Source organism: Etheostoma spectabile, chromosome 5 (assembly GCF_008692095.1).
Source record: "Etheostoma spectabile isolate EspeVRDwgs_2016 chromosome 5, UIUC_Espe_1.0, whole genome shotgun sequence".
NCBI lineage: Eukaryota > Metazoa > Chordata > Actinopteri > Perciformes > Percidae > Etheostoma > Etheostoma spectabile.
In genome coordinates, this window is record NC_045737.1 from 28692981 (window position 1) to 28704997 (window position 12017).

General features: G+C 42.0%; 1 long non-coding RNA gene across 2 annotated transcripts in view; it reads right to left on the minus strand.

Moving 5' to 3' along the window:
* LOC116689756 (uncharacterized) overlaps positions 1 to 12017 on the minus strand; it is an 81859-nt gene that overhangs the window by 56591 nt on the left and 13251 nt on the right. The gene's annotated exons all lie outside the window — the stretch shown is intronic.

Sequence of the window (12017 nt, forward strand, 5' to 3'; positions counted from 1 at the left end):
TTATATGACGTGGGAACACCTTTCTCAGAACTTGAGAATATTTGATCATTCGGCCGTAACACTGTGGAAACTCTTTCATATTGTTTTATAGTGGGCAGTTGACTCACATGATGACCTACATGTTACAATGATGTGAAACCTTCACAATGATCATTTCTTTTAAATACTCATAGTTTAACACATTTTGGTATGAAGTATAATACTATAATGGACAGAATCCATATCGGTTTTCAAAACACAAATCAGTAAAACCCCAGTGTGTATATCTGTACGCTAAAAAAATCCATCAATGTGAATGTGTGTATACGTGTTTCTTTAGATGGGCCACCACCCACGGAGACATGTCAGGTAAATATTTGGAGGGTGGAGGGGGGGGTGAAGTGTCCAGTGTCCAGAGAGGACACATGCCATCTGAAGCTATCCATCCACTCCACGCAGGCATGGACGGAGACACCTGATCCTGCATTAGGCCGCCTCTGAAGCTCCGCAATATCACGGCTCAACCCCAAACATCAACTTGAACCAAAGGGCCTCCAGCCAAACACCTCTGTGTGTGTATGTGAGCAAATATCTTCCCTCTCACGTGCGTATTTCTGCTTGTGCGTGTACGCCGGTGTACGTCATTGAAAAATCCCAGAAACTTGAGAGACACGGAGAGTGGAAAACAAGGGGTTGAGTAATTGTTTTCAGCTCTAGTAATTCATGTGTGGATGTGGATGTTTGCAGGCATGTGTGTGAGTGTGGGTTTTGGGGGAGTTGTCATATGTCACATGGAGAGACGGGTGATGACAGAGGCTTTTCTACGTGTGTTTCAACAACAAGAGCTGCAGGCTGAGGGCTAAACGCGGAGGGGGAAAGGCAGCTCATATTTGCTAACTCACACTAGGTTTTTAAGATCACCAGCGATGCGTCACCTCCAAATTGACTGGCAGGTACGTTACAGCAGAGGTATTTTTGCAATGTATTAATGTCCGGGCATCATCGCAGGAGTTAAAGTCCTGTGCCAGTGGGGCTGTGCAGGGTATGTCTTGGTACCCAAATGCCCACCTCTCCCCCTGCGGTGCCAGGTGTTCTTACACCAGCAAACCACACAGGGGAGCTACTGCTTTTTCCAAGGCCTGTAGCAGATAGAGACACACACACACACCCACACCCACACACACCCACACACACACACACACCCACACCCACACCCACACCCACACACACACACACTCATACGGTCTCTCCAGCCAACGCTCTCGGCAGTCAACCTGCAGCACGGATCAGCGCCTCAGGCTTGACGTGAGAAGGGCAGTGGTTTCTCTTTGCAGGCGGTAGAAGAATAACCTTAAATGAATAATATGTAAGCCTTGTATCTGCTGTTTGTTGAATGTTTCCCCTGATTTTATTTATTTATAAAGGAAACAGATGGTGCATGGTTGTCAAAACATCAAGTGATCACTGACAAATAACTCTGGCTTCTACTGAAATATTAATCTCCATATAATATTTACAGTAAACCCTATTTATTGTGTAAAAGTGGAGGCCATATATCCAGATGATCATATCTGTATTTATGTAGCTATTTCTTTTGAAATAGCTATTTAGAAATTTGATAGCATGTTTATTTAACAGGCAGGTGAGCCACAACAATTTGGAAGTTTCAACAGGACTAAAGTAAGTAATTATTATTATTATTATTATTATTATTATTATCATTTCCTACATCCTGTTGTCTGCACATTCTATATACTTTTGCACATTCGACATTTGCACATCCTGCACTAATCCGTACAGACTCTTTTTTCTTAATGGTAAATAGTTATACGTATTATGTATGTGTTATTTTCTTCTGTATTTATTGTTTGATTATTTCATGTTAAGATGTTATATATTCATGTACGCACCAACAACCAAGGTAAATAAATCCTCTTCTGATTCTGATTCTAACGTGTGTAAACAGTAGATGGATTCATATGTCGTATTTGGATGTTATGTCATTTTAGTTTATGCACATAGCTATTTTTTCCAAGTTTGAGATCATGTTGCTTTTATGGGCAGGTCGGCAATAAATAGATTTTACAGTTTCAAAAGGACTAAAAGGTTACATTAAACAAAATTCTTTATTTCAACCCTCCTCCCCTCAGTCGTATGTAAACACCCCTTGGTATCTAGGACAATGACGTCAGACCTACGGTAAGAGACACACAGCAAGCGAGGACACGTTCTAATAAATATCATTACATTCAAGCTGGCTGAAAATATGCCAGCCTGCGAGACGCACTCTACCACTACACTCAAGATTAATGAGCTGAGAAACCAGACCCGAACACCAGAGCTCACTGCGATGTTTGGGTCCTCTCAGCGTGAAACCCACGGGAGGTTGCTCCAACACGTAACCCCGAGACGTTGCAGCGCGTCTGTCCCAGGGTCCAGCCATGTTTTACCGTGGGGGACTGGACGATAGGGACCTGTGGACTATCTGCATCAGAGTATGGGCGAGGTGGGGCATGAGCAGAGTAAATAAAGGAGTCTAAAACTGTGGCAGACACAACTCCTGTGATGGAGAGGATCCAAGGTGTACTTTTATTGTGAAGTCCCTCTGGTTAGGAAGGAATTTTAGATTATAAAACATCTAGGTTTCATGAGGTTATCATCTTTTTTGCTTAAGGCTAACAGTTTTTTTCTTAAAAGACACAAAAACAATATGTCTTTTTTTTATTCAGATTTTTCTTTAGTGCAAGCTGCAAAAATAAATTATTTTGAAAAAATTATAAAAATATATTATTCAGTTAATTGAGTTAAATGTCCTATGACTATACAATATATCAGGTTTGGGATGTATGTATGTATGTATGGATGTAACTTTTATATATTATTTATACATGTATTACACATGTTTTACACATTGATACAAGTTTTTTATCATTCCAGTTCATTGAGTTCTCAATCATTTTCTTAGTAAAATAAATGCTAAAAAATGTTTGATAGTTTAATTTGCTTGAGAGCCACAAATGAAGTCTTTTACATGATAGAATGCAGCGGTTTAATTAATTAAGTTAATTAAATTAATTAAATTAATGTGACCTAAATTTATTTGAAATGATATATTTTTTTGAGTATACATAATAAACAACTCTGAAAGTATTATAGGATATGTAATAAATATATCTGGAATTAAACTAAATATGTGATTACCTTTTCAAGTTGAATAAAGACCAAACATGTGCTGGAAAAAAGCTAAAAATAAAACCAGTCCTATATTACATCAAGTTTGAATAAATATGTTTTTTTTTATTTCAGGGTGTAAACTGTATATTTTAAAATATTGCCAAAAATGTTAGAAACAGTGCATTTTTCAGATTATATAAATGATACTTAAAACAATAGTCAAATAATATTAAAATTTCCAACAAAGAAAAAAGATGCCACTTCATGCTAACAGAAAGGCTTATTGATATTTTGATATTTCCTTGGATAAATTCTTTGGCTTCTTCGGAGCAATATTCGAGGGAACTGTTTCATCATACGAGGGCGGCGTAATCTCTGGAGCTTTTGTTTTCCTTCAGCTCTCAAACGCCCCCCCGCCACCTCCAGAGCGCGCTAATGGATGCAGATGGAGGAAGTGTTTGACATTATGGACACAGCAGTGCTTGTTTTAGGGGCTGGTCACATGGTCTGCCCTAGCAGGCCACACAGTGCCCCTTAATGTGACCCAGACCCCCCGGCCAACTCCAGGGGGTTTCAGGAACTGTCCGCTCTGGGGGAACTGAGTGTCAGTTTAGCCCCCCCAGTGAACCCAAGTCAACATGCCTTAATCCCCCGATCACCTAAAGTTACACTTTTGCTCTGCAATTAGCCAGCCGGACAAATCTCCCCCCACACCCTACTGAGCTCGCTCGACATAGAGCTCCGAGCTGGGGGCTGCAGCCAGCGAGCCGAGCCCTGGGCTGAGACCCAGAGGTGCTGCCTGCACTGCCGGTTTCCATGGCACAGTGCCGGCCCGGGCCCCGGCCACATGGTCCCTCATCTTTCACTGTCACCGTGCTGGAGAGGAAGAGATCAAAACAAACATGTGGTGGCAGGGAGAGCCTGACATGATGAATCGCCGTAATCAGTCGCAGACAGCCCAGCGCTCGCTATGATTGGTGCAGGCTGCTTTTGACAGATTCTCTGAGTGACTGAGTGACAAGATGCACAGAGCGAGATCTATGACCTGAAGCACAGCCGTCATTACGCGCTGTGTAAACATTTTCTAAGGTGGGGGAAATATTTCCAGCATGGAAGCCGGGTGTTTGGTGGGCGCCGTGTCCATTATCAAGTGGCCCGAAGTAATGCCAACAGAAAAGATGGGGGTGTAAATTCCAATCCTTGGTATCAGCCGCATTCTGCACATTGTTTACCTCCTGTGCTACTTCCTGCTTCTTCATCTTGGAAGAGGAGCACAGGAAGGCCCGATAGTCCCCCTCAACCCAAACCTCCTGTACGCCCAAACAAAAAGGCCATATTGTCGCTAATTTTCCTGTCTCCTCCGCTGCACTTTTCCAGCCGGGGGTGTGGTATTGGCATTCCTCGAGGTCAAATCTCTGCACGCCTCTGATGCCCTAATTTGACTGTTTAGGGCTGGTGTGGGGGTTTCTTTAATGGACATGTTTTCCACTTCCTGATGCTGGTAAAAGGACAATCCTGATCCTGCTGTCCCAGAACATACTGCCACGTTAAACCCCCCACTAAACACCTTCAGCGTTTCAAATCGGAGACGAACTGGAGGACTCATCATCTTACCGACCCCTGAGATTGGAAAAAAAAAAAAAGCAGCAGGACGAAGACTGGAAGGAACAGGATCAGCGGCTGAAAGGTGCCTTTACTGAGCAGTCTGGCCTGAAAGGAAATATTCACTCAGCTGAGTTTTTTGCTAGAAAAGAAGCAGACCCTGGCCACCCCGCTGGTTTGCACATTACCTCCGCTAACACAGTTATTAATTTCAGCTAGGGAGGGGAAAGTAGTTAATGGGATATGCACACATGCACTTAAACACACATGCACAGTGGGCCTGTCTGTAATGGCCTTTGACTAGAGGGGTCCGTGGTTCAAGTTGATGAAAGCAGAGACCGGTGGAGAGTGAACGAGCCGGGGGTGGCTAAGAAGGGACAGATGGAAGGAGCACTGCAGGGACGAAGGGATGGAAGAAGTTGGAGGGGGGTTGAGGGGCATGAGGTGGTGGGGAGGGGGTCTCTGCCTTAAGCCCCCTTCTGCCAGAAACAACAAGCGGGCCTTCTCATATTCAAATAAATAGCGGGCCAGTGGGGAGCATGGAGGGGCGGCAGATAAGGAGGAGGCGAAGAGGCGAGAGCCAGACGGCAGGATGGCTTCCCTGCTACACCGAAGCCTCTTCAGGATCACGGGACAGGCCGAGAAGAGCAAAGCAGGCAGTGACAGATTTACAATGAGCGTAGACTCTGCCCTCGTATTTAATACCTGGCTTAAGATGTATTAGAGAGACAAAGGCCGCGGATCCTGCTTCGGGGACAAGAAAAGGCCTTAATTAATTTGGGGAGATCATGGAGGCCGAGCCCACATCATCGGTTCTTTGTGGCAGGAATGCCAGCTATTTCCCCGGCGCTCCAACAGGGCTGCAGGGAGAGGCGAGGTGATGACGACTGGGGCCGCCGCCGCAACAGATAGGCAAGGGATACTTTTCAAAAGCTAAAAGCTTCCCAGTTTTAAAACAAAGACGAGAGGGGAAAGGGAAGAAGTGATTTTGAAAAGGGATCTGACTCAAAGCAACCCCCCGCCCCCCCTCCACCCTTCCTATGTCCTACACAGACATTCCAAACTGTTTTGCACTCGCTCAGTTTCTCCATGAGAATTCAACTTGATTAATACCGATAACAACTCAGACAGGAATATTCAGAATAACAGTATACCACACGCGGCCATGCTCCTGTCCTGATGAACATGAAGTACACTTTTAGGAGGTGGTGCAATGTAACTAAGTACATGTACTCAAGTACTGTACTTGAATACAAATTTGAGGTACTTTCTACTACAACTCCACAACATCTCAGATGGAAATACTGTATTTTTTACTCTACTACATTAATTTGACAGCTTATGTTACTTTATAAATTAAGGATTTCGCAAACAAGACACATATTATAAAATATGTTTTATTTTAAATTAACTACCACATATATAGGCCAACAAGTACAACTAAATGATTAGCTAATTGAATCAAGATCTGTTTTGATCATTTTTGCTTTCTAAAAAGTACTTTTAATACATAAATTAAATAATACATAAATTAATAATAAGTAGTACTTAAATTAAGTAATAAGTACATAGATTAATAATTTATGTACATTTTTCCTGATGATACTAAATACTTTTACTTAAGTTACATTTTCAATGCAGGACCTTTACTGTGACAGAGTATTTTTTCAGTGTGGTACTAGTACTTTTACTTAAGTAAAGGATCTGAATACTTCTTCCACCACTGCTTTGAGGCATAACAGTGGGTAGGTGCGACTGTTTCTACAGTAATGTCCTGGCTGGATGATAACAGCGGTGGGCTCAGGTGTGGGGGGTCTGGAGCAGAGTGCCGAGGCCGGCTGTTAGAGGGCCAGTTGGCAGCTGTCAGGCCTGTATTCTTTAACTCGGAGAAGAAATGTGGAGGGAGAACCGTCCTTCCCAAGATAAACAAATAGCGGTGGCACACATCGTCCCAGACAACTGCAGAGAGGGAGGGAGAGAGTGAAAACTGTGCTTTTCATTCTTTGTTTCTTTTCACTTCTGCATGTGTACATCCATGCAGGACAAAAAAAGGGAATGTTCAAAGTCGGAAAAGTCCGTACAACAGCTTAATGCTCCGCAAAAACCGTGCAAATAAGGCACGTCTGGGCCCACAATTTGGCCTCCCTCAGGTGGACAACTACACCAGAGTAGTGGTCAGACCTCCGAATCCATAACCACCAAGACCAAAAAACATACTTGATATTGTGGCTAAGTATAAACCAAGTGAAAGAAACAAGAAGTCATAGCAGGAGCAACATGTTCAGAAATGTATTATAATGTAATTTCAAAACTCTATTATATGGTGAAATAATGTTCTTTCAGAAACACATCCGTGCTGCCTCTAAACTTAAATGAATAATATAAAACCGGTGAACTCTACGGGCCTGTTTCCCCGTGTTTTGACCATGTGTGTGGGAATATATTCTGGAACAGACACGAGGGAATCGTGATTTTCACCTTTGGTCAGCCATTGTGTTCATTTCCATTGTGTTTTTATGCACATGTCCTTTTTATGATGACCCCCAAAATACAAAGAGAACAGGGCTGAACCGGAAAACCACATTTATACGCCAACAAGGAAATGTGTTTGGGCTCCTTTTTTCTTGATTTTTTTTTCTACAGAATTGGAGAATAATAATATCCACAAGAAAAGAAAATGGCCAGACTAACACAGGAGTCAAATTAATATCCTAATTATAAAAACGTGATCATACCGCCACAGGTCCGCTACAGGCCCGTCATATTTATAAAAAAAAAAAAAAAAAAAAAAAAAGATATGCAAAAAAACATTTTAAAGGGATTTTAGGGTAAATTAGTAACTTGTTTAAAGAAAAGGATTAGGGCCACATGTGAAAAAAGTTTAAAGTCAGAAATTCTATGAAAAGAAATCCTAATTCTGAGTTGAGAAGACATTATTGCCAAGTAAGTAGCACTTCCAGGGAATTTGCAGAGGTGGTTGGTGCATGCTTAAACAAGGAAACGTGGTGAACTATGACTACAGAAACAAATACAAAATAGCAGAATTCCAGGTTGAGGAAAAAAAAAAAATCTGACTTTTTTCTCAGAACTCAAATACATTTTTTCCCTATTGGCCCTAATCCTCTTCCGTACTTAACATACGAGTGCTAGAACATTCCGTTGGGAGCTTGTATCTTTGTGTTGTATATTATTACTGTATCTATTGATCTAAGATTACTGTACTATGTCGCCTTTACGCATGACTGCCGGCCATTGAAGGACGATGTGGCTCTGCCAACACCAGCCACTCCCGTCAGCGCGACCTATCCGCTGCAAACGCGCACGCGCGTGCACGAATAAACTCAGCTTGCACGGTATTCATCTTTTTTCTATATATCCGAGTGCATATGTGCACATATTGACTACCTTATGCACAATTAGAGCGATATTTCTTTTTAATTTTTTTATTCATGACAGCAAACCATGCCCGCCACGGTAAAAGAAAAAAGAAGAAAAAAAAAAAAGGTTTTCAAAATATTCAGCTATAACCAACGACAGATGATAGAAAAGAATTTACAAAAAAATTATAAATAAGGAAAAACCAATACTGAGAGACATCGGACCAATATTCATCACTGTGGTAAAATGTTTGGACGTTTTTACTGAAAAACTCCAATTAGTGTTGGCGCTGATGCGGATCTGAATGTCGGGGGCACGTGGAGTTATCGTGTTGTTCTGGACCATCGGAGTACAGAATGAAGACCCCCCCCAGAACCAGACCACTGCTGGGCTTAAGGCAGCACACTGCTCGCACTAGAATACTGAATAAAACAATATTAAATATTTAAATATGTGCGCATTCAAGAAGGTTAATAATACTTCAGTTCTACTATATCTATATCTAGTGATATAACAGAAAAACTGCATCATAGCGATACTAGAATATTAATATAGCGCTAGTTATGTACACAATAAAAGCCTATTAATCACAATCTGAATACCTTACTGATCCCCTCAGGGAAATTATTAAGTTGCAGTTGCCCACGGTCAAATTTAAGGTAAAAGATAAATATAATAATAATAATAATAATAATAATAATAATAAGTGTATAAAGTAACATGGTTAAAGTACAAGAAACATTTAATTTAATTAGATTAGGTTAAAAAGATGTTTCTTCTCAGAAGGAATATTATAGTATATATATAATATATATAATGAGTATTTGTGTACTGATTCTGTGGATACTTAAATACGTTTATAATGTAAATGGAGCTAAATAGCACACATACATGTTCTGTCCATGTAACTCCATTTATGATTGTGGTTTATTCATGAGGTCCAATACCAACTGATAACTTATCTAAGGTCAGTTGTTACGTTTTCTTCGATTTTTATATCAGAATCACAAAAAGCTTTTTTTGCCACAATAAGTGAAAAGTATGTGAAATTTGCCTTGATGAATGGTGCATAGGCTACATAAACAAACACGCATGTTAAGCATTAATAGGGAATAAATACAGAAACAAATATTTACATACAAAATAACTATTATGCATGAGAAAAAAATAAAACTCAATGTGTTGAGTGCAGAATGTGCAAAAGTTATCCATGATGAAGGATGAAGGTTTCTGCATATGTTATTAATGCAAGTTCTATTTTGCCTCCCAGTGACCACCGGCCAGAGATAGCTGAGGCACCTCTCCGAATACATCCTCCCGCACACCCGCGTCTCTGCGTGCGTTTCCTAAAACCCCGCAGAGAGAGAGGGGGGGGGGGGGGAGAGAGAGGGGACACCCCGGGCCCTCTGCTGTCAGCGGTCCACTGCTCACTTCCTCTCCCTGTTCTTGGGGGATTTGCGCTAATATTTAGATAGGCTAAGGTTTTCTACGTGCAGCGCGCCTCGCTCCCTGTACTTCTTCAGTCACGCAACGTGAATGTGAAAATCATTGTTTTGTATGACGAGTGGAATAACTCCGTGATTTATGATCCGTTAAATGATGGGAGCGTGTAATTAATAATTTCATAAGCCGTGGTTGTGGCACAGACAGGCTCATTAAAATAAATATGTCCGCAACACAGGCAGAACAACTTCAAGAAGAGATTTGATGCTGTTTTATTGTTGTGCGTCTGAGCAGACATACAGGGAGAGAGAGAGGAGGAGGAGGAGGAGAGCGCGCGCCCACAGGTCCTTGCAGATATACCGATGACCTAATCACATCTCTGTTTATTAATAACAGAAAGATCCTTGACGTTTACGAGATCTGTCGGGAGAGTTTTATTTTATTTATTTTTTGGACTCGGTGATTTGTCATGTTACCACATGAGGACACACAGGACCACACAGCAGCGGCCTGTCCTGCACCAGCCCCCCCTTCCCACGTGAGAGTAAGACATGGAAGAGACAACGGGGAGAACCCCAACAGTGTGCGCTGCGCGTCACTGGATGGATTGTCAAAATGTGTCAAACGCTTGTTTCTGACACACATCTGCAGTCAGACCGATGCTTTTTGTTATATTTAGGCTATATATATATATATATATATATATATATATATATATATATATATATATATATATATATATGGCTATATACAGTATGTAGGCTATATGGCACATGGCGCACAGGTTTGCCTTCTGTGTGTCCACGTCATCCTCGCACAGTGGCCTGTCAGTCACCTTCATATACCGAACACAGGAGCAATGGTCCTGGGCTATAAGGCGATGTATCATGTCACTGTGTGAAACAGAAGTAGAAACACTTCCAACATTTTAGGTCCCTAAAAATGATTAAAACTTGTCAATTTCAGGGTGCACTTTCAGTTTTAATTTTTCATTTATGTAGGCCTATGCATGTGGAATTCATGGCTGCAGCAAACTCCTAAAGCTGAAGTGTGGGCTTTGGATCCGGGACCACAAGGTATTTTGCGGATGCACTAATTAACAGGAAACAGCGAGAGAACACGTAGCGACGGATGTTACTCCTCATCAGCACGGCCACCGGGCACACAGGCCCGTCACAGAGGCTCCATGTGCACTACGAAGCGTTGCCACTTGTAATAAGATGTCCGTGTGGGAAGGAATGGCAAAATGTTGGCAACGTTGAAAAGACGTCGACGGTTCAGCAGCATCCAAGGCTGTCTCCCTCTTTATGGACTATAATATGAAGGCCTATGGTTTTAGTAATTACGAGTATCTACAGTGTAAAACGTATATTTTGTTTGTAAAAACAAAGAAAGATACAGTGGTCTGTACTGACCAAAGAGCAGCAGTAGGGTTTGTGGACGCTGTGTCTCCCTCGGTCAGAGACGGCCTGCTTATCTTCTAATCAGGGAGAGAGGGCCGCTCTCATTGGCTACTTTGCTCACTTTGTCTATAGTTGTTGTCAGGTCCGGGCCGTAAAAACTCTTCAGGATCCAGCCTGCAGCAGCTGAACTACACGGCCGAGACATGTCAGATCATTTGACCTGTTCAGCTGCTTGGGTGCTATAACGAAAGATCACTAGAATGATATTGAAGTTACTTACAGGTTACATGCGGCATAGTATATTGCTTTATGAAGCCTATAGGCCTATTGTACACAGCGGAGCGAAACTTATTATTTTTCCTTATTGTGAGCTTTCCATTTGAATTGTGCTTTGGCACTTCCTCTAGCTCCACAGCAATTGTGTTGAGATAATATTATGGGGGGGAAGAAGCTCAATGTTAAACACGTTGATGTGCTCCGTTTAATATTGCACCTAAAAGGTGTGTGTGTGTGTGTGTGTGTGTGTGTGTGTGTGTGTGTGTGTGTGTGTGTGTGTGTGTGTGTGTGTGTGTGTGGTGTGTGTGTGTGTGTGCGCGTGTGTTCAGAAGTGCAGAGTTGAATACCTCCGCTGTGCTTTGGCCGCTGCTGAGGCTTGCGAGCGAATTCCAACACAGCTTCTTCCCATTTTGATCTGCTCCTGTATTTTGTCTGTTATCACCTGAGTATTTACAAAGGAGGCTTCCGACTTGGCAATGATGAAGTGAGTCGGTATCGATGACATCATACCTGATAAAAGAAGGGCGGCATACACTGCAGGGCGACGGCTTACACCGGTTTGCCACTGCGCCATGCGCAACTTCTTTTCATTACAGAGGCCACAATGGAGTTTCCACACTAAGTTAAGATACAAAGCCACATCCATCTATCTATCTATCTATCTATCCATCCATCCCTCCATCCATCCATCCACCTATCTATCTATAGATAGGCCTTGAAAGATGATATATATGTGTGTATCTATCTATCTATCTATCTATC